This window comes from Ambystoma mexicanum, chromosome 10 (assembly GCF_040938575.1).
Source record: "Ambystoma mexicanum isolate Mex_15411 chromosome 10, UKY_AmexF1_1, whole genome shotgun sequence".
Classification (NCBI taxonomy): domain Eukaryota; kingdom Metazoa; phylum Chordata; class Amphibia; order Caudata; family Ambystomatidae; genus Ambystoma; species Ambystoma mexicanum.
The window spans coordinates 887287073-887308075 of NC_090932.1; the positions used below are offsets into that span (position 1 = coordinate 887287073).

General features: G+C 51.1%; 1 protein-coding gene across 5 annotated transcripts in view; it reads right to left on the reverse strand.

Annotated features, from left to right (window-relative positions):
- SENP5 (SUMO specific peptidase 5) overlaps positions 1 to 21003 on the reverse strand; it is a 362099-nt gene that overhangs the window by 176186 nt on the left and 164910 nt on the right. The window lies entirely within an intron of this gene.

The window sequence follows — 21003 nt, forward strand, 5'->3', positions numbered from 1 at the left end:
TCACCATGACTTTCAATTATCACCTGCACAAACTTTAAAAGTAAAGGAGCACAATTCCTCCACTGTAGAGAAAGGCAGTGCTTTTCAGAACAAGGCGGCACACTGTTAGGCAGAATTGCATGCGGTACCCACTGGGAACACTACAAATAATTAGGACTACAGGTGTAAGCAAAAACCAACCTTTGGTATAAGTCTGTACAACACATTTTGGAGCGAGCTGAGCAGCCAGGCTTATCTCAAGAGGGAATGTGATTAGTAAAGGAAATTACACAAGTATCACAGTAGTTCAAGTAGACACTTGCACTCAAGGTTTCTTGGTAAAAAAAATAGACAATGGATTAGAAAACACTTTTTAGTCAAAGCAAAGGTTCAGTGCACCAGGAGGGTCAATTCAATTCAATAGGCCAGGCCAAAGTCAATAGTATAGTGTTCTGTGATAGGACAGAACAGTTCTGGTACAGATGGAGAAGTCTTTGTAAAAGTTTTTAGAAGTAGTTTAGACTAAAACAGATGATATGCTGGGTCACAAGCCGATTAGGCCTGCAAGTTGGGAAAGTTTCACAAACTTCTCACTGCGAGAGTTAGGATCTCTCAACCGGATGGCACAGTACCTTAATGTGAGCAAAAAGATGCAGCTGAAGATGTGGGTTCCTGGCAGTTCCTGCAGATATCGCTGTTCGTGAGCCTCAGTCGTGGGGACAAAAGGGAGGACGTTGGGGAACTCCGGCACTGCACGGGATCGTCGGAGCAAACAAAATGGAGTCACTTTGGTTGCTTCAAGACACTAACTGGTTTCCCTCTACCTGGCTAAACCATAACCAGCATTGAGAATGGTATCCATGTGTCTTCTGAGCTGATCGGTCCCACCAACTCAAAGGTAGAAGCTGTCCTTGCGTTGAAGGAGCTTCTCTGTCGAATGGAGATCTGGCGATTCGGAGGTGCAGCAGGGCTTCACCGGGCAAACCAACGGTCCTGTGGTTGCAGCAGCCATCCTCTTCCAGCTGCTCTTTGGATCTTTCGTTCCAGTGGTCGACTGCCTTTCAGTCCTGGAGACTCATTTTAAACACTTTTCTCCCATTCATTCCAGCTTAGCTGTCACTCACCCAGCAGGGTGGCTGTCCTTGCCGGACAGTTAGCCAGCCAATCACGCCAGAGTGCATTTGGGTCTCCTAGAAAACCAAACACAGGGAGTTTCAGGCACCTCCCTCACTTCCTGCCCACCCCAGACACTCAGACGCCGGGGGCGGACTTCAGTCCTGAAGCCCACCAAAGGCTCACAAAGAAAGGGACCAAACCTGGTTTGGCGCACAGAGTTAAACACCAGGAGGACCTTTCCACAAAGAAACGGCAAAAAAAGATCCAGAATCTCTTTTTACAGAGCAGTCTTGGGTGCCATATCGAAAAACATGGCGGCCCCGATTTTTAGCTACCAGTGTTCACGGTTGGGAAAAATCATGTAAATTAGTTATAAAACCACTGCCACCAGCCAACAGGGTAGCTTTTGAAAGCTACAAGAGTGGTTAGACATGGGGGATATTAAGTAACCCCTCCTGCACTCTATAGGAAGATAGTGTGTGCTGGGTCTATGAATTTAAAAACACTAGTAAAGTCAATTTAACTTTACATTCTCTGGGGAACAGTAGTTCATCCCAGAGAAGGTATTTAAACCTCAGGAAGCTCAAAGGGTAACCCTGTGCCACTGCACTAAAGGTTCCATGTGACACAAAAATGAAAAGATGCCTATGGATCTATCTAAAACTCCATAATCAAAGAGGAAAACACATCAAAATACGAGAGTGGGAAAAAAGGCTCACTCTCTCCAGGGGAAAAAACAAGTCCTCAAAATACAGCAAACTTGCTGGGGGTCTCTAAGGTGCAGGGAATAAGCACATTTCTGAGAATACTCCCTAACACACCAACAAGAAACATTTCCCTGCATCTTGCTCCAAGCATGCATTTCGTGCCTATATGTTGGTATTAAACATCATGCCACATGGACGATACATGAAAAACGTAATCTCAAAGAGGTAATGAGTTCTTGAAAGTCCCATAAGACCACAAACGAAGCTAAGAATCGTGTTAGGCAAGAATGTGTGCAGTATCCTTTGGAAGACAACAACAACCTTGACCTTATGCCAATAGGATCCTACCCTTTGGTATAAGTGTGTACTACACAGGTTGGTAGTGTGGCTGAGACGCCAGGCTCATCTCAAGAGGGGTCAATGTGAGCAGTAGGGATGAAACAGTTTCACAGTGACAGTTATTCAAATAAACACTTCCACTCAAAGTTCCTTGATTAAAGAATTATTAATTTAACTGTCAGTTATATAAGCTTTCTTCAGAAAGGAGCAAAACAGTTAACAGTTATAATACACTTTAAAACACACTTTCTCTAAATCAGATGCAACCCATTGGGGATGGCACACAGCCACCTCCTACACCCTCAGGTGACTTAAATAGCTGGAACACTGGACACCGTTTTATCACTGGTACATTTAGAGCAATACTGAGTTTGGTGCAAAGGTATGTTAGGCAGAATTGCATGCAGTACCCTCTGGGACCACCACAAACAATTAGGACTACAGGTGTAAGCAAAAACAACCTTTGGTATACGTCTGTACTACACAGTTTTTCGTAGCAAACTGAGCAGCCAGGCTCCTCTCAAGCAGGAATGTGAGCAGTAAAAGGATGTTACACAGAGGTCTTACACTCACAGGGGTTCAAGTAAACACTCGGTTTGTTGGTAAAACACTTAATATATTACACAGTCATTTAGAAAACATTCACTAGAAGGAGGCAACTTAATATCGTACACAAATATACTTCAATACCAAACCAATAAGTTTGAGTAAATTAGGCTCCCCTGAAATAAGAGCAAAATGGCATTTCAGTTACTTTAAATGGGAGTCAAAAGGCACAAGTTAATAAAATAGACCACAAATACTTTCTTAGGCAGTGCAAATAGTTTTTCACTAGAGGACTCTATTCAGTTCAATAGGCCTAGGCCAAAGGCAATGGGCTAGTGTCTTGGATAGGAAAGAGCAGTTCTTGTACTAAACGGTAAAGTCTTTGCCAAAGTTCTCAGAAGTAGTTTGTACGAAAAAGAATCATATGTTGGGTCACAAGCTGATTAGGCCTGCAAGTTGGGAAAGTTTCACGAACTTTCATTGCGAGAGGTAAGTTCTCTCAATCGGGTTGGCACTGTACCTAAATATGAATAAGATGCAGTTGATGACTTTGGTTCCTGGCAGTTCCTGCAGATCTCGGTGTTCCTGAGCCTCAGTCGCTGGGACCAAAGGGAGGACATCGGGGGACTCCTGCACTGCAAAGGGACTGGTAAAACAAGCTGGCAAAATGGAAGATCTTCGGTTCGAGTAGCTGTCGTCATGCACATAAGCTGGTGTCCTTCCCCCTGGTTAATCCTAACCAGCTTCGAGAATGGTATCCAGGTGGCTTATGAGTTGATTGGTCCCACCAACTCAAAGGAAGAAGTCGTCCTTGAAGGGGCTTCTCTGTCGAGATGAACTTGGCAATTCGGACCTGCAGCAGGGCTTCACCGGGCAAACCAACGGTCCAGGAGTTGCAGCAGCCGTCCTCTTCCAGCTCATCTTCGGTTCTTTCATTCCAGTGGTCGACTGCTTTCCAGTCCCAGAGACTCACCTTTTAAACAGTTTTCTCCCTTTCATTCCAGCCTAGCTGTCACTCACCCAGCAGGGTGGCTGTCCTTGCCGGACAGTCAACCAGCCAATCACGCCAGAGTGCATTTGGGTCTCCTAGGAGACTAAACACAGGGAGTTTTGGGCACCTCCCTCACCCCAGACATTCAGGCGCCAGAGGCGGTCTTCAGTCCTGAAGCCGCCAAAGGCGTATGAATAAAGGGCCCAAACCTGGTTTGCCGTGCAGGCACAAACTCTAGAAGGACCTTTCCAAAAAGAAATGGCGAAAAAAGAAGACCGGGACCCGTTTAGGCGCCATCTTGAAAAACATGGCTCCCGCGATTTTTAGCTACCGGTGTTCGCGGTTGGGAAACATCATGGTAGTTTGTTGTAAAACCACCGCCATCAGCCATTTCGATAGGAAAGGGTAGCATCTGACTGCTACATGAGTTTCTAGACACAGGATACTAGGTAACCTCTATAGGAAGCTAGTGTGTGCTGGGTCTAGGAATTTAAAAAGACTAGTAAAGTCAATTTAACCTTACATTCTCTGGGAAACAGTAGTTGATTCCAAAGAAGGTATTTAAACCTTTTGAAAGTCTAAAAATAAAAATCCCTTGTCACTGCACTGAGGGTGCTGTGTAACACATGAAAGATGATGCCTATGGAGTTCTCTAAAATTCCATAATCAAAGAACACAAGAGTAAAACAATCAATACATGAAAGAGTGGGAAAAAAGGCTCACTCTTTCCAGGTTAAAAAAAATGATGTCCTCAAAATCCAGCAAAGTTGCTGGGGGTCTCTAAGGTGAATGGAATTAGTACCTTTATGAGAATTCCCCCCCCCCCAACAAGGGTAGATTGGGGAATAAAAAAAAGGTTAACAAGTAATTCATAAACAGGTAAGTACTTTTTAAACCTTCCAATGTCAAGTGAATTTAACCCTTCCTGGGGGAAAAGGTAAAGGCACAGAGTCAGAGGTAAGAAGAGTCTCTCGGAGCCAGGACAGCCAATGCTAGTTGAGAAACGTCTAGGGGAGCTGAAGATATTCTTTGCAGGTATATATATATATATATATATATATATATATATATATATATATATATATATATATATATATATATATATATATATATATATATATATATATATACACACACACACACATGTGCAGAAATAAGATTCACTTGAAGGGCCACAAGCTGGGAGGCTTGTGAGGGGCAAAGCTGTAAGCAGCTCTGCAAGGGCAACCAAGACAAGTCTCAACTGAGAGCAAGTAAGGCTACACAACAAGGAGGTAAGTCCTCTTAGGTTTACAGGACCTTTGATTAGAAGAAATGGTTCCAGCTGGCTTCTGTTCCTGTACAGCTCTGCAGATCCGTTTTTTTTCCTGGGCCTCAGTCGTGGTGACAAGAAGGACGACGTCTGGCGACTCCTGCACTGCAATGGGCAAACTTGAATTCAGCTGCACTTCGCAGTCTCAGCTCCTCGTGTCTGACAGTAAATAGCAACACTGCGGTTCTCGAATACCACTTCAGACTTTCCTCGCATCTGGGGTCCAGCACTTTGTTGAGGTGGCTCAGGCTTGGTCAGTCTTGCTTCAGCGAGGAGGATCTTCCTAGCGCTCAGGTCTGACTTAAAAGCGATCCACTTGATTTGAGTGATCCTCTCCCTGGCACTTCGGTTCCAGCAACAGAAGTACAGCCAGCTCCGAGAGGATGTCTAAACTAGTTCACTTTGGGGTTGATTGATCCCACCAACCGAAAGGGAGAAGTCGTCCTTGGAGAGCTTCTCTAGTCGAAAAGAATTTGGAGCTTCAGCACAGCAGCAGGGCTTCACCGGGCAAACCAACGGTCCAGGAGTTGCAGCAGGCATCTCTTCAAGTTCTTCTTCAGATTCCTTCGTCCAGTGGTCGACTCTCCTTCCAAGCCAAAAAGCCTTGTCTTTTATGCAGGTTTCTCCCATTCATTCCAGCCTAGCTGTCAATCACAGCAGGGTGGCTGTCCTTGCTGTGTGCCGTAGGCGTGTTCTATCCTGCATGGGTGCTTAGCCATGCCTGCGGGCCATCTCCATGCTAATGGTGTGCGAATATACGTACCTTAAGCTGCAGTGCTGCTCCAGGTCTATTCCAAGGGGGATGGCTTTCATAATGTGGAAGGTATCCACACATTGAGCCGGGATGGAGGCTAAACCTGGAATTCAAGAGTCTTGTATAGTGCGAGAGATGCCTACCAGTACAGTGCAAGTAACAGGCTAAGCACAGCCAGATACTAGAGTTCTGCCCAGTGGGTGAGCGGCCCACACCCAACAGTGCATATTTGGATAAAGGCCTACTCCTCACAGCATACTGAAGCACCAAGCACAGCCAGATACCAGAGACCAGAGACCTGCCCAGTGGGAGAGAGGCCCACACCTGACAATGCATATTTGGATACGGGCAAAGGACAGCTAGAGTTGAGTCTCGTATGGTGAGTGGGAGGCCCACTTCCAACAATTCAATTTGAGTGCCAGGCCTTGAGAATCCGCAGCAGGAACTGAGAATCCTGTACCATTGAAGGAAGGGCCACACCATAGGCCGTGGGTTTTACGCCTCTTGTAGAGTAGGTATCCGATTCGACAGTCATCGCTGGTTTGTGGAGCCTGGTTTTCGGAAGTAGGTTAGTGGGGGCCACTTATCACATTTATGTCTCATGTGGTATGGTGGGCAGGGTCGGGGAGAGTAGGATGCAAGTGTAGACACAGCAAAGGCTGCTGGCTTAACTCGGGTGCTTGAAAGGTTGGAATGTTGATGCGGAAGGGGTGTTGGTGGATCAGGAATGCCACAATGAAAGCTGTTGGCATACCTGGAATTCTAGTAAGGGGGCAGTGTTGCTGAGCATTAGGTGGTGGTGGTGTCAGGTGAAACCGCTGCGAGAGCTGCCGGCCCCTGAAATATGATCGAAGCAGTGGATTTTATTAATGGTGTATTCAAGGGTGGAGTGGTTTAGGAGAGTATAGGGAAGAGCCAGGTATTAAGGGCCTTCCTGAATTTCAGGTGGGTTTCCATCTTGCAAATGTGTAGGGGGATGGAATTCCAGATGATTGGCGCTTAGAGAAGGAGGAGTCACCAAGTCTTGTCGAGTTGTGCGGTGGGATCACTAGGTGTAGAGTGTTGAGATCGGAGGTTCCTGGTTGGTCGGTAAGGGACGACTTTGTCTCGTAGGAACTCAGGACCCGTGTTGTGGATTGCACGATGGGTGATGCACAGGACTTTGAAGGTGGTGCGTTGAGCAATAGGGAGCCAGTGGAGGAATCTAAGGGTAGGGCGGATGTGCTACCTGGCGGGCAGGTTGAAGCGAAGGCATGCTGCCGCATTTTGGATTCTTTGGAGTTTCCGTAGTTGGGATGCAGGGGCTCCCAGGTAGGGGCAGTTTGCGTAGTCAAGGCGGGAGAGGATGGAGTTGATGGCAGAGTAACGGTGGGGATAGGTGAGGTAGGGGAAGATCATCCTGAGGATACGTAAGTGAAAGAAACAGGTCTTGGATAAACTGGTGGTGTTTTGGGTGAGGGATAGATCGGAGTCAAGTTGGCATCCAAGATTTTTGACCCTGTTGGAGGTTACTGGTGCTTGTCCTAGTGAGTCGGGCCATGGGATTGGTTGGGGAATGAGAGACGTTTTCCCACAAAAGCAGGATTTCGGTTTTCCCAGGGTTGAGGATGAGATGGTTGGTCGTCATCCAGTGATCAATATCGGAGAGGCATGATGACAAGTCCGGGCGGCCGGGTCCTTCGGGTTTGGGTTTTGAGGATGATCTGGTTATTATCTGTATAGTTGTAGCAGGTGAGGTTATATGAACGGATGATTCCAGGGATAGGGTGTATGTAGAAATTGAAAATTAGCAGTGACGTGGATGCTCCTTGCGAAACCTCTTTGCAAATTGGACGTGATCTGGATGTGAATTGGTCAAGGTGCATGATTTAGGACCGGTTAGAGATGAAAGAGATCCACGAGAGGGCTGTACTAGTGATTCCCGAACTGGGTGCATTCCTGTAACCAAGGGGATTAAGTAGAGGGAGTTTCTGGCACCTCCCTTGCTTCCTGCCCCTGCCAGACATACTGGAGCCATGAGCAGGCTTCACTCGTGAATCCTGCCAAAGGCAAAACGAACAAAGGACCAAACCTGGTTTGGCGCGCAGAGTAAATCTCAAGAAGGACCTTTCAGACAAGGAATGGCAAAAAAGAGACAACCAGGACATTTTGACAAAATGGGCACCATGGGTGCCTTACTGAAACTGCGAACGCAGCCCGGGGTAAAAACACCATGTTGCAGTGCAGTGGCACAGGGAAGTCTTTCCGATTTCCCAAAGGTTTAAATACTCTCTCTTGGTTAAACTACTGTTTCTAAGAGTAGTAAAGTGAAATTGACTACTTACTTTTGTAACTTTGTGGACCCAGCACACACTATTTTACATAGAGTGCTGGAGGTGTTACTTAGTATCCCCTTGGTCTACTTTCTCATGAAACATTTTTAGGTTACCCTTTCTACAATTAATGGCTGGTGGCAGTGGTTTACTTTTTCCTACCATTGTGTGTTTTTACTGTGGGCTGCCATTGCAGCTGCAGTAAAGCACCCATGCGTGCCCATTTTGTCAAAATGGCCCGTTCCTTTTTCGCCATTTCTTGTTGGAAAGGTCCTTCGTAAGATTTACTCTGCACGCTAAACCAGGTTTGGCCCTTTGTTCGTTTTGTCTTTGGCAGGGTTCACTGCTGAAGCCCGTCTCTGGCTCCAGCGTGTCTGCCAGGGCAGGAAGCAAGGGAGGTGCCCAAAACTCGGTGTGCTTAGTCTCCTTGGTTAAAGGAATGCACCCAAAGATGATTGGCTGGCTGGCTGGCTGGCTGTCCTTCGAGGACATACTGCTTTCTGAGTGACAGCTAGACTGCGAATGAATGGAAGAAACCTGCATAAAAGCGAGGTCTTTTAGACAGAAGGCAGAGTGGACCACTGGACGAAGGAATCCGAAGAAGAACTTGGAAGAGACACTTGCTGCAACTCCTGAACCGTTGGTTTGCCCAGTGAAGCCCTGCTGTCCTTGTGAAACGTAGTGTATGGCTCCGAGGCGACCAGCGCCTGGATTTCGCTGATTCTACTCTACGAGGTGAGGCAGACTAACAATGCCGTCTTAATGGTGACCAGCCTGATGTCCGCGGACGCCATTGGTTCGAATGGTTTGTTTGCCAGGGCACACAAGACTATGGCGGTCGCACATGGGTTGCGGACTCTTGATGGGTGGGTATTGCCTGGCAAGACCCCTCGAATGTCTCTTGACAATTGGGTTGAAAGAGGAAGTTTCTGTATGCCCCAATGGTAGCCAGGTAGGTGTGGCAAGTGACCACCTGCACGCCTGAATGGGCGAGATGCACCGAAAAGGAGAGCACGTCGTCCAGGGAACATGTCAGAGGGTCACAGCCCTTAGAGTCTGTCCAGTGACAGAACCTGGTTCACTTGCTTTTATACTGGGTCCTGGTAGATTTTCTTCTGGCGCCCTGTATGTCCGAGAGAGGCGGAGATGTCCTAGCGTGACCTGTTCAGGAGCCACGCTGTGAGGGGTAATTTCTCTGGTGTGGGGTGGATGACCCTGCCCCCTTGATGCGCCAGAAGATGTGCTGGGCCTATCGGCAGGCAAATGGGAGGACTCTCTGATAGGCTGAACAGCTTCGAAAACCATGGGTTGGCTGGCCACCATGGAGCTATTAGGATGATGCTGACAAGGCGAGACTCCTTGATCTTGCATATCACCCTGCGAATCAGGGGAGTGGGCGGAAAGGCGTATGCTGTCATTCCGTCCAATCTGATCTGGAAGGCATCGCCCAGGTAGCCCGGGCCCTGACCCTGCCAGGAGGCGAACAGTTGGCACTACTTGTTGCCCAGGGAGGCAAAGAGGTCCACCTGAGGGTGACCCCAATTGCGAAAAATATCCTTGAGCACTAGGTCGATGGCCTTCAATTCCAGCCAATTGATGTGGTACTCCTGCCGGGTCCAGGTGCCATGGACGCAGTGGTTGTCCAGAGTGGCCCCCCAACCCTCGAGAGGAGTCCGTGGTGATGGCGATCTGTGGTGTAGGATGCTGGAAAGTCCTGCACGTCCGCAGGTTGCAGTCTCTGGACCACCATGTGAGGTCTGGGTGACGCGACGGAGGAACGTTGATCATCACCGATTGATGTTCCAGAATTCTGCAAAGTGCAGCTGTATCCTCCTCGTCCGGAGTCTCGTGTGGGGGACGGCCAAGAGGACCGCTGCCATGAGACCCAGTAGGTGTTTTTTACAGTGCCGTGGCGCTCTTGATGGATGTGGTCTTGTCCTCCGAGGGAAAAACTTTATCGGAGCACGTGTCCCAAATGAGGCCCAAGAAGGCCAGTCTTTGTGTGGCCTGCAGCTGCAACTTCTTGAGGTTGAGTGAAAAGCCCAGCTTGTGCAGGGTGTTCATAAAAGCGTGGAAGTATGGTGCACTGCCTCCGGAGATGTAGCCCTGACGAGCCAGTCGTAGAGGTACGGGTAGATGTGGTGGCCTTGTGCGCTGAGGAGGGCTGCCACAGAGTTCAGCCTGGTAAAGACCCTGGGGGCCGAGTTAAACCGAAAGGAAGCACCTTGTATTGGAATTGGCATCCCATGATCCTGAATCGTAGGAAGGCACGATGAGGCTGCCAGATCGGGACGTGTAGGTAAACGTCCTTCAGATACAGGGAGCACATGCAGTCTCCCTTGCACAATGTCTTATCAAAGCTGGTGTAACCATCCTGAATTTGTGTAGAGGTAGCGAGAGGTTGAGGGTGGAAAGGTCCAGCACAACTCAGGCCCGCCTGGTGGTTCTGAATGGCAAAAATCCTCGAGTAAAAGCCCACCCAAGTCTCGCTGGGAGGCTGGGACTTCCTCCAATGCCTGGCTATCGACGAGCGAGCGGATCTCTGCCAAAAGAGTTGCTGTCCCAACCTGTGGGAGTGGAGGGGAGGAGGAAGGAGAGGCTGCGGTACCCCGTGGAGACTACAGAGGATCCAGGGCTCCTTGAAATTCTGGCACCAGAAATGTGCGTGAAGAGCAAGCCTGCCCCCACTGGTGACACGTGGATCCGGAGGGGTATGTCATACCTTCTTTCCCTCCGAGGCTGTTGCGGAGGAGGGGGGACTGGAAAAAGCCCTTACTCCCTTCCCCCTTTGTTGTTTCTGCTGATGCTGGGACGGCGAACAGTCAGGCTGCCTGGACCTCTGCTATTGGAAGCCGCGGAACCCTCCGTACATACGTCCGTTCTCAGAGCGCTGCTGTGACTGGGTGTACGGTTTGGGTGTGGTCTTTCTAAGGATGGATAAAGACTTGGCCGTTTGAGAGCTGTTTTTCTTCTTATCCAGCTCCTCATCGTTTGTGTGGGGTGGAAGCGGTCACCCACTTCGAACAGAAGATCTAGTATGCGTTCCTGCATATCTGGGTTGAATTTTGTAGCACAGTGCCAGGCCATTCTTCTCATGTCCGTGGCACAGATGGCACGGCCAGAGGTGTCAATATGGGCCAAGGAGGACTCCATGATGTCCCGTGCCACAATTTTGGCCCCAAACAATCCCGGCTTGAATCGAGATTGGCTATGCACCGGAAGCTCTGGGAGGAAAGCTGCAATTTCCCGCCAGAGCCTCTGGTTAACGTCCGCCAGCATGGCATCCACGTTGGCTTGACGCAGGTGCAAGGACACGTTGGAATACAGCTTCTTCCCGTACACCTCCAAGATCTTCTCCTCCTTGCCTAGCAGCGCCGCAGAGGAAGAGGCGGAAGACGACTGAGGCTTGGAGTACAGTGATGCCGCAGCGATCACCAAGGAGTGTGGCTGAGGATGGGCAGATAGCAAGAGTTTACCCCCTCCATCCATCCGTCTGTACTTGGCGTCCAGGCTTTCATTTACCGGCTGAGTGAGGCTTGAGCCAGCCGTTCTTGGCCAAGGCAACTACATCCTTCTGCATCAGGATATCCGTTCTGGCCACGGGACGTAGCGTGAGGACTTATGCGAGCACCCTCTCTGCTGGTTGCTTGACCTCGGGTTGAGGAAGTCCCAAGTACTCTGCCAGCCCTGACAGACGTTCATGGAAGGCCTTGGCTGAAGATGGAGTGTCGGGGTCCTCATCTGTGTCCACCTGCGGGTTCGGCACCGGAGAGGGGTGCTAGGGGCCACTGGCTGAGGTGCGGGGACCAGAGCCGGAGGCTTCAGAGGGGGGTTGGTATGGAACCGCCTGCTCAGTCAGTTGGGGGGGGGGGGGGGGACTCGAGCAGGCTGCTGATGCTGAACAGGGACCGGAGTGGCCTGTACTGGGGCATGTTGCACCGGAGCCATTGGAGGGAGCAAGTCCCCGATGGCGTCCCCGAGGATGACCCCCCCCTCTGCCCCCAATCTGTGGAGATTTCATGAGCCCGAGGAACCTTTCAAAGAACCTGTCCTCGTAAGCTGGATTGGTGGTAGGGGGTACTGACGGGGTAGCGGGTGGCTGCTGGAGCTGTTGCGTGCCCTGCCCGTATGGACGCAGCGGGAAACTGCCTTGCGCGAAGGAAGGTTAAGCTGTAGGCCACATATCTGGTTGACATCAGTCCCACCTTGACACACTGTCCTCCATCTGTCTTCCTTGGAGGGCTGGATATCTGGATTTTCCGGTGCAGTGGCCATTTTGTCGAGCTGCCTTCCACGTGACTGCATCGTGTTGCTCGGTTCACTGGGCCCCGCCCAGTCCGGGACTGTGTGTGGATCATACCCTGTTTCTCATGCCGAGGCCTGGTAGGCGTTTCGCCCTCCGGGGATCTGCCGGTAGAACTGCGTAAAAGCGCCACCTAAGGCATGATGCTGGTACTAGGGCGTAGACGCTCAGGTGAAGAGCTGGTAAAAGAACCTTCCGGTCCCTCAGCACCGTCACCAGGAGAATCTACTGATCCCTCGGCCTGTCGGTCGGTAGCCGATTCAGCCTTGGTACTTGTGCTGGTACCAGGACCTGGGCGGTCCCTCTCACGTGGGCGAGTCTTTGGGAAGGAGTCTCCCTTGCGTGGTGCACTGGAAAAGAGCGGCCGTAGCTTGGGTCTGGATCGATGATCGACAAAGTCCTTTAGGTTCTTTGGAGGCGACCTATGGAAGAGCTCCTTCCACCTCGCTAGTCTGTTCTTCAGAGACCTTGAGGAAAGCGCGTTGCACGCAGTACAAGCTTGCCAACCATGGTCTGGGCCAAGGTACCGTAGGCAGAGGGCATGGGGCCCTTTAGGTGGGAAGAGCACGTCGCAGGATGGACACCAACTGAACCCTGTAGAAGTCGACATGCGCCGGGGAGGAGCGTGACGCCTGAGGACAGAGTACCAGAATGATAAAAAGACAAAGACAACATAAACGCGCGTGGAATTACATGGCCGAAGCCAAACCCAGGAGCGCTAGTGAATTCCGCCCGTTCCTGTCGACGCGGAATAGGGGACAGATGAGGCGCCGGAAGGCAGAGTCAGGGCAGCACATGCTACCAGGGCCGCGTGCCTCTAAATTTAAAGGGGAAGAAGGTTTTTTTTCTGGTGAAAAAGGGTCTGCCTCCCATCCCTCTCGAGGGACACCTATGCAGTATGGAGGAAAGGGGACGGGATGTAAGAGTAATGAGAATTTTCCCAACAACCTTGCTACTTTGACATAAAAACATATACCTCAGGGGAATGCCACCATCACGGCTGTGGCCCGATTACATCAACATGGCACCAGAGGGGGGAAAAAGAGGGGATGGGGGGGGGGGGGCCAGCGCACCGGGTCACCTCTGTGGCCTGGACTAAGATTAATCCTGCAGTTCCCCGATCACCACCAACAAGCCCACCTCCCTTCCTGTCCCACCCTCCAATAAGCCTGGCTGCCACTGGCATATGCAGTATAGGCTCAGACTTGTTTCAGCACATCCGCTGCTGTTTCAAATACTCCGGGTTAGGGCACTATGGTCGACTTCAACATGCAGATACTGCTCCCGGTACAGCCAGAACAATTGGCCCAGGCTACTAGAGACAGTTTGTGCCACCCCAGCTCAGACAAGACAGATACCCATATCCACACATACAAGAGTGCACGTTGTAGACTGTCAATTTTTAGAAACCTACTTTATGTAGTTGCTTGGTTAGGGATAGTTTTAAAAAGTTGGGAAATAGTTCAAGAGGAGTGTTCACCACGTTTTATATAATAAAAAAAGAACAAGTTACTTTCTTACCTGGTAATGTTCTTTCGATGGGATGGTCCGACGACGTATTCCATATCTACGACAGGTAATGTCCACAGCTGTGCTGCTTTGAAAAATCTTCGGCGTCTGTGTCCTGCGTCGATGACGTCGATGTGCCGTCCCCGAGGACCTCCTCCGACAGCTGACATCACCCGATGTGATAAGTAGGATGCACGACGCCCATAGCCTGAGTTGTAGTTTTTTCCCCCTGAACGTGTGCCACCAGTTTTCTGCCAGTCAGACACACAAGGCCTTGCGGAACGCAAGCTGCAATCACAAAAGAAATTCTGCAGCGGGGAAGGTAGGGAGGGAGCGATATGGAATACGTCGTCGGACCATCCCATCGAAAGAACGTTACCAGGTAAGAGAGTAACTTGTTCTTCGAGGGGATTGGGTCCTCCGCCGTATTCCATATCTATGACAGACTCCCAAAGCAGTACCAAGGAAGGAGGTGGGAAAATAATTCAGAACACAAGTTTAGCATGCCAATCAAATTGCGGAATAAAAGACTGCCTTGCCAAAGGCCAGATCCTGCCCTCGGATGGAATTGAGGGAGTAGTGCCGTACAAAAGTATGTACTGAAGCCCAGGTGGCTGCATCACAGATGTTCCCTCTTCCCTCTGCAGGGAAGTAGACGCAGCCACTCCCATGGTAGAATGGGCCCGCAAGCCAGCCGGAGGGTCCTTACCCGCCAAGCGGTAACACTCGGAGAAAGCTAATATAATCCAACGAGACAAAGTCTGTATCGTCACAGCTTGTCCCAAACGCTTTCCAGCGTAAAAAATGGAAAGTTGATTGTCCACTCTGACCCGGGACATGCGCGAAATATAAAAGCTCAACGCTCTCCTAGGATCAAGCCTATGGAGCCTCTCCTCTTCCTTACCAGGATGGAGGAGGATAGAACACCGGAAGAACAACCTTCTGGCTCAAATGGAATTCCGAAACCACCTTCGGAAGAAAAGAAGGACGAACTCCAAGGACAACCCTGTCCTTATGAAACACAGTGAAGGGTGGCTTAAATGAAAGTGCCTGTAACTCACTCACTCTGCGAGCGGAAGTAACCGCAACCAAAAACAGTTTGAGTTACCAGTCTCAAAGGGCAAGAATGTAAAGGCTCAAACGGAGCACCCATAAGAAACTTAAGAACAAGGTTCAAATCCCAACCGGGCACCAGAAAAGGTGACAGAGGGAACACATTAGTGAGCCCTTTCAAAAACTGAGAAATTAAAGGAATCTTAAAATAGGAACACTCTTCAGACGAGCGCTTAAATATGGACAGCGCCGCCAGGTAACCTTTAATGGTCCCCACTTGCAAGCCCCTGTGGGCCAAGCAAAGCAAAAAAAGACAGAACCATGGGAATGTCACATTCCAAAGCATCCACAAAGTCGCAGAACTTTCTCCAACGGCACAGAGACTTTGTTGCCGGCCGCCTTGCCGAGAGCAACACCTCCATCATGTCTTCAGGGAGGTCCCAATCCTTATACCTCAACCTTTCAGAAGCCAAGCGTGAAGGTTGAGGGATCTGACCTCTGGATGGAGAACCCGACCCCCCTCCCGTGAGAGTAGATCGTCTCGGTAGGGAAGACAACGTGGAGGGCAGATGGACAAGTCGAGAAGGTCCGGGTACCACGTCCTCCGGGCCCACGCCGGAGCAATGAGGATCAACCGGGAACCGAACCTCCGTAACCTCCGCAGTACTTGCGGGATGACGGGGACTGGAGGAAACGCGTACAGCAGTGGGAATGACCACTCCACCACGAACGCGTCTCCTAAGGCTCGTTTTGGAGGAAATTACCGCAAGCAGAACCTTTCGCACTTCCGGTTGACACTGGAGGCGAAGAGATCCACTTGAGGGGTCCCCCAAAGGGCGAAGATCTCCAGGGCCAGCTCCCACTCGTGAGAGATCGTGCTCTGCCTGCTCAGAGCGGCCGTCTCGTTGTCGTCTCTGGCCAGATGAACAGCTGAGATCGAAACTTCCTGCTGGATAGCCCAGAACTCGAGCTGCATCGCCTCCCTGCACAGAGGAAGTGACCCTGCCCCCCCCCTTTTTGTTGAGGTAGTGCATGGCCACTGTGTTGTCCGTTAGAATCAGGACACTCTTTCCTCGCACAGTCGGCAGAAAAGCCTTCAGGGCTAGCCTGACGGCCCTCAGCTCCAACAGATTGATATGGAGTCTGGACTCCGACGAAGACCAACGACCGCCGACTGTCAACTCGTTGGCATGAGCTCCCCATCCCGCGAGGGATGCGTCCGTCACGATCGTCACATCCGGCCAAGGCAGCGAAAATGGGGCCCCCTTCATCAGATTGCATTCGGCGGCCCACCACAGAAGGTCCTGGGCGACCGAGGGCGGCACCTGAACAGGGTCCGACAGCCTGCCGGAGGACTGAGACCACTGGAGCTTGAGTGCCTACTGCAAAGATCTCATCCGCAGACGAGCCTCTGGCACCACAAGAATGCAGGATGCCATGAGGCCGAGCAGTCTCAAGAACTCCGACGCTGGGAGATTCTGGGCAAGTTGAAACTTGTGCACCATCTGCTGAATGTGAAGAGCCCTCACCTGGGGAGGAAAACATTGCCCCAGGGATGTGGCGAGCACTGCTCCGATGTACTGGAGCCGCTGCGTTGGTGTCAAATGGGACTTCTTTAAATTGAGGGAGAAGCCCAGCTTGTGAAGGGAGTGGCAGGTGACGGACAGATGATCCAGGACTTGCTCGGGAGAGCTCCCCCCAACCAATCGTCCAGGTAGGGGTAGACGTGAATCCCCTTTCCTGAGATGCACTGCCGCCACCACCACCATGAGCTTGGTGAAAACCCTCGGGGCGAAGGTCAATCCGAACGGCAGGACCCGAAACTGAAAGTGCGACTCGCCAACCGCGAACCTCAGGTACTACTTGTGCTTGGGATGGATCGGCACATGGAAGTAAGCGTCCTTGAGGTCGAGAGTCACCAACCAGTCCTGAAGTTGAAGGGCCTGGAGGACTTGAGAGAGAGAGTGTAACCATCTTGAACTTGTCCTTCCTGTGGAGTTTGTTCAAACCGCGCAAGTCCATGATGGGTCTCAATCCCCCAGTCTTTCTTCGAAATCAAAAAATAAAGGGGAATACCATCCCTTGTTCCTCTCCGCTACAGGCACCAGTTCTATGGCGCCTTTCTCCAGCAGGGCTTGAATTTCCTGCGCAAGAAGCGGATCCGGACTCTTCAAAGAGAGGTTCCCAGGTGGATTGTCGCGAGGCCTCTGCCGAAAGGGAAGACAGTAGCCGTGGGTTATGATCTCCAGAACCCACACATCTGAAGTAATGGCTCGCCACTCTACAATATGCTGCGCCAGCCTTCCCCCAACTGGCGAACCATGGGACCTGGCCTCATGACTGAGTGGTAGCGGCTGCGGCGTTGCCTGAGGGCAAAGAGGCAACTGCCCAAGCGGCCTTGGCACCTAGAGTACCCTTGTTTCCACCTCTGGCACTCTTACGGTGGCCTCTTTGCTAGATCCTCTCGCTTTACTGAAGGACAAGTAATAGCGAAAGGAACCTCCCCTCCATTGCAGTCTCCTAGAACGAAAAGGCGGAGGTTGGTGAACTGCAGCGCCCAACGACTTTGCTGCAGCTTTGGAGGTCTGCAACCTCTCATGGCTCTCGTCAGCCTTGCTGCCAAAAAGATGTTCACCGTCAAAGGGCATGTTGAGGAGCCGGGACTGCACATCAGGAGCGAACCCAGACTTCCGCAACCACGCAAACCTGCGTATTACGGTGCTCGCCGCCATGGACCGGCTGACACAATCTGCCATGTCCAAATCCCGACTGAACGGCCTCACACATGGCATCCTTGCCATCCTGAACCATAGCAAGGAAACCATCCCGTTCGTCCCCTTCGGGAATATGTTCAGCCGCTAATGCAACACAGTTCCACAGAGTGTGGAAAACGAGACAAGGCACATATGGAGTTGGCCGCCTGAAGCGCCATACCCCCTGAAGAAAACACTTTCTTCGCCCAGCCGTCAAAACGTTTGTCGTCGCTATCCGGAGGGATGGTAGGATAAGACGCCTGCTTTACTGGGGCCGTAGCCGCCTGCACCACCAAACTCTCCGGAGTGGGGTGCCTGGACAAGTAGCAGGGGTCGTTACTGGCTGGACGGTATTTTCGCGACAAAGACTTGCCCACTGCCGGGAGACTCTCCGGAGCAGTCCAAGCCGCCGCCACCCAGTCAGTGGGGGGACCAAGATCAAGAATGTCCGTGAGATCATCCTGAACAAACTCCCCTGGGGGAGCCGACCAACCCAAGTACTCAGTGACCCGAGACATAAGGTGCCGATATGAAGAATCGGCATGAGTGCCAGGCTCCGGCCTACAAAACTCCACCTCCGGAGAGGTGTCCAGTCCACTGGCATCATGCAGTGACTGCCTCAGGTCATCAAACTGGCTATGGCCAAGATAAGCTCATCTGGTACCGTAACCGGAACCAAGCTGTCATCAGAGCCTTCATCACCCTCTGAAATGTACTCAGGCGGTGAGAGGAAGACATCTGGGGACCAAAGCTGTGCCCGACATTAGCCAGAGCCTTTCTAGGGGTTAACCCCGTGCCACGGGGCCCCTCCGACACCACCGCCTCGAAAGGCGTCGAGGGCGCCGAACGAGTCGGCGCCGACAGAAACAGCATCGAGCGAATCGGCGTCAGCTGCAGCGCCGCCAGCATCGACGGAGTCGACAGGCCTCGAAGCCGGAGCTCCGAGCGGGTCTCTCGACGACCTGGGTGCCGACAGTGCCGACGACCCCCTCGGAGGCGGACCCTCGAGAGAAATCGTAGACGACCTTGGCGCCACAGGCGTCAACGTCGTCTTCGAAGACGGCACAGGATCACGCGGTCTCGAACGTGTCGAGGACCGGGACCTGGAACAGGCATGGCAAGAACGGCTACCCTTGTCCGAGCGGGACCTCTCCCTCGAGCCGTGCCAACCACCCGAGCCTGAAGGCGTACGAGCGGTGTCTCTCGAGCGGTGCCGACCGACCCCACTCGGAGGCGCGGACGGACCGGTGCCCTGCGATTCAGGAATTGCTAGCATCTGCTTCCCGAAGGAAGCCCATTCCTCCAGTTTCGCTTGCATGGAGTGATAAGCGACACGCCGACGGGCGGAGTCCTCGGAAGAGGACGGGGAAGGCGACCGATGCCGTCGCTTCCCAGAATGCCTCGAAGAGGCGGAGGAGTGGCGAGACCGACTCCTGGAAGGAGACCTACTGTACTTCCGACGATGACGCGGAGAGTCGCCTCTCGAGTCATCCGTCGAAAGCCCCGCAGACCTCGACATCTGGGGCTTAGACACCCGACCTACCGACAGCTTCTTCTTGCGTTCCCGCAAGGCCTTTGCTGTGAGCGACTGGCAGTCGACACAGTCGTCCGTATCGTGGGCTTCCCCGAGGCACCAGAGGCAGGCGTCGTGCGAGTCCGTGACTGACATCTTGGACCCACAGTCCCCGCATTTCTTGAAGCCCGGACGCGGGGTTGAAGACGAAGTAGACATCGCCACGAACAGGTCTTCACAAAAAAACGAACAGGTTCAACGAACCGAGAAGAAAACAGCAAACTCCAAAGAGTTGAAGCGTACCGAGATTCACAAAGCGAACACGTTCGCGGAAAAAACAGAACTGAGGCTATGGGCGTCGTGCGTCCTACTTATCACATCGGGTGACGTCGGCCGTCGGAGGTCGTCCTTGGGGACGGCGCATCGACGTAATCGACGCAGGACGCCGAAGATTTTCCGAAGCAGCACAGCTGTGGACATTACCGGTCAGATATGGAATACGTCAGAGGACCCAATCCCCTCGAAAGCAAAACACTGGTGTACTGAATCGGCTTTGCACCCTTCCCATCTAGGGCAAAGGCAGCGACCTTGTAATAAAGTAATAAAGAACTGTACAGTAGCAACCATAGTTCAATTCGTCTTAGTGCTTAACCTTGTGATCCTGTAGAACAGTGCTATCCTTTGTTTATGGGATGGGGGCCCTTTCACTGCGCTCATCTTTTCCCACAACCCATTCTATCCACTCCTTTAAATTGCGATAAGATTACAGAATATGCTTGAAATACAGGGAGAGTGCAGGCACGAGATAAAAGGCAAGCAAGGGGTATGTTCAAGTAATGTACTGCCTTCCCAGACTCCCTTGGTGTGTCCACACACCACCCCCTTGGTGCATATTTGGAGGACCGGCCAATATATTTGACCTTGTGACTATCCCAGTTTACTTACCTGGCTTTTCATACTGGTCATCATTCCAAGTTTACCCAGAAGGACAAGTGGAATACCACCAGTCACAAGGAACATCTACAGCATTCCTGGACCCCTTTGGTGACAAATGAACAGACTGATGGATGCAGGCGTTTAAGGAGCCAAGCGGATCTTCATCACAGTTCATGTCCTGGCCTAAGCAGATTCCCCAGCTGCCTTAGGCCCAAGCCTGGAGGGATTGAGAGGGGTCCTTGTTAGGGCGTTTTACTAAAGCCCACCTGTGGTAGGTGTTAAGCAGGATTGTATGTAGTAACTCTGTGGGAGACTACACCAGCCTTGTCCTCTTGGCAATAGAAAACAACTATTGGTATAGGTCTGTACTACACAAGTTGGAAGAGTGACTGAGCAGCCAGACTCATCTCAAGAGGGGTTAATGTGAGCTGTCGAGATCTAACAGAATCACAATGACAAGTATTCCAATAACACTTATACTCAAGGTTTTCTAGTAAAATATTTATTCATTTTACAGTCAGTTTTATAATCAGCCTTATGCAGTAATAAAATACACGTCCTCAGATTTAAGTTAAGTAGATACCCTTATGGGATATCACACACACTTCCTACACCTCGAGGTGACTTCAATTGCTAGGACACTGTGGACAGACATTGATATATCACTTTTAACACTTAGTGCAATACTGAGATTGTGGAAAAAGGAAAAGGTTAGGGAAGGAAACCAAGGTTAACAAGTTTCTCTGAACAGGCGAGTACTTTACAATCCCCCAATAACATTTAGGTAACCCTTTCCCAGCAATACAAGTAACTTATGTACCACCTATGAGGGACAGTTATACACAGTCAGTGGGTCAGAAGAGTCTGCAGGGAGCCAGGA